At 36.1% G+C, this 2,764-nt stretch overlaps 1 pseudogene; it reads right to left on the bottom strand.

The window, feature by feature from the left end:
• The window catches only part of LOC105808500, an 8,719-nt pseudogene extending 8,389 nt beyond the window's left edge, over positions 1 to 330 (bottom strand).
• Between the last annotated feature and the right edge of the window lie 2,434 nt (positions 331 to 2,764).

Below are 2,764 nucleotides of genomic sequence, written 5' to 3' on the forward strand. Positions count from 1 at the left end.
ATGGAAGCCAGAGAGAAAAAAGAAGCCAAAATGTATAGATAATGATTAAGAAATGAACATAAGGAGGGAAACATGGATGTGCTAGAAAGGAAAAGGAGAACAATAGCAACAAAAAAAACACCAAGGTGACTGCCATATTCTGCCACATATCATGCCTCCAAAAGGCAGAACGACCTTAAAGAAGTTTTCAGTGCAGGCTTAGAATGGTGACTGCTTCACCCACTGGACAAAGGCAAGGGTCCTAAAGCTGTTAACCGAGAAGGGTTACATGAAGAGATACGAAACCCTCCGGTTCTTACCTACCCACTCCCCAACCACGTACACAGACATCTCATTAAGAGATCAACTGAGATGGCAATATTCGAAACATGGGACCAACCCCATAATTTGCAGAGCAGTTGGTTATTTTCTTCCTACTATGAAGATCTTAAGGTTTTTTGGTTTTTGGTTTTTTTTTGGTGGTGGTGGTTGTTTTTATTATACATAGACGGGTTTCCTATCATTGAACTCAAATTATTTAACATAAATCTAAGGCCTTTTCTTTTAAAGGTCCTGCATTCTAGCCAGAATTGAAAAACCACATTATAATTCTCTAAGTGATAGCAATGAGATCAAAAGGACTTACCCTAGAATTAGCTTCAAAATAAGCTATTGGGCCTTCTGGGAAAGAGGAAGGAGAGAATGTGTGTTTACTAAGCTTCTCTTCCTGAAGCCCAGTGAAATGAAAAAAAAATAAACTCTGTGCTTTCCCAAGAAGGATATCTTTAGTAAGGATAATCAAAGATAAAAATAGTCAAGTTCAGTTTTCCCTAAATCATAATTTTTTGTGTGTCCTTATGTTTTAGTCAAGAATTTCTACCTGATCTCTCATTAATTTTACTTGATAAGAGAAATAACCTTACTATTGGTTCAAATTGTTCTACTAAAAAGGCAGGCAAAAATATTTAAGCATGATGTGTGCTGTATTATTAACATAGATACTCCTCGACCTATGATGGGCTACATCCCCATAAACCCATCATAAGTTGAAAATATCATAACTTGAAAATGCATTTGATACACCTAACCTACTGAACATCATAGCTTAGCCTACCTTAAACATCCTCAGATCACTCACATTAGCCTACAGCTGGGCAGAATCATCTAACACAAAGCCTATTTACAAAAAATAGTTGAATATCTCATGTAATTTATGGACTACTATTACTAAAGTAAAAAACAGGATGGTTGTATGGGTACTCAAAGTATGGTTTCTACTGAATGTCTATCATTTGCACATCATCATAAAGTAGACAAATAATGAAGTTGAACCATCATAAGCTGGGGACCATCAGTATTTTAGAATTATAATAGCAATTCCTGTTTATATTCTGAAATGGGATCCAGAGAGGAAACAGCCCATCCATTACAGGAACTTTATAAAAGTTCAAACTACAATTTTTATAATAACCCCTACATTCTTTCTATTCTGTGAATACTGGGTGGATATCCATAATATTTTAGCTTTAAAAAAGAAAGAACACTATCTATGATCAACAATGATACACTGTACACTGAAAACTCTGTTAAGAGGATAGATCAGGGGTGGGGAACCTGAGGCCTTACGGCCACATTTGGCCTTCTAGGCCCTTAAGTGCAGCCTTTTGACTGAATCCAAATTTTACAGAACAAATCCTTTTATTTTTATTAATACATTTTTGTTCATCTTTTATATTTTTATTTTATTTTTAAAATGAAAGTATTTAAGATACCAAAGAATAAAATAAATTTCAATGAAATAATCCTCCCAGATTGACCGGCACAATTAGAAGAACATTAGTAAGCCATAAGGGCTAAACTGACGGCTGCCAAATTCATGATTTAGTTCTAATTTCCTCCGCCTGACTGGCACCACTACCAGGTGAGGCGACTTAGCGAGAGTTTATGGGAGTTGAGTACACCAGTCTGTTCTCAGCTTTTGATGATGGAGCACTGTGTTTCTGTTTGAAGGGGAATTTGTGAATACTTGCACAACTTGAAGTATTTTTTAATTCTGCCTGCTTAACAACCCATCATGTCAAAGTAGACCAAGAGAACACTGAAGAAAGAAAACAGATTTTTTAATGAGGATTGGGAATTGCAATATTATCTTGTTTCTGCTAAAGATTAGATGATTTGCTTGCTTTGTGATACTCTAATATCGACATTAAAGAAATCCAGGGCTCATCAGCATTATAACACTCATAAGGACCACAAATATTTTAAATTGGAGAGACTCAAAAGTTTATATTATTATAGAAATTAAAAGATGAAAAGCAAAAGCAAAGACAATTCTTTCAAGCAGCAATAAGACCTGGAAATAATGCCACTGAAGCAACTTATAAAGTAGCTCATATACTCAAGAAAAAAGGGAAGGCATTCAGTGATGTAGAAATTGTGAAAAAATGAATTGTCGAAGTTGTAGGATGCTTAAACCCCAGTGACGTTTCAAAGTACAAACAACTGCCTCTTTCAAGGAGAACCACTGGCAACATGAATTAGCCTTCAACTTAACAGAACTTCATGTAATACTTCAAAAGGAAAATATATATTATTCAATTGTTTTTTTTTTTTTTTGAGACAGAGTCTCACTGTGTTTCCCGGGCTAGAATGCCGTGGCGTCAGCCTAGCTCACAGCAACCTCAAAGTCCTGGGCTCAAGCGATCCTCCTGCCTCAGCCTCCCGAGTAGCTGGAGGCATGCGCCACCATGCCCGGCTAATTTTTTCTATATATTTTTAGTTGTCC

Source organism: Propithecus coquereli, unplaced genomic scaffold (genome assembly GCF_000956105.1).
Source record: "Propithecus coquereli isolate 6110/MARCELLA unplaced genomic scaffold, Pcoq_1.0 Scaffold176, whole genome shotgun sequence".
In the NCBI taxonomy this organism is placed as follows: Eukaryota; Metazoa; Chordata; class Mammalia; order Primates; family Indriidae; genus Propithecus; species Propithecus coquereli.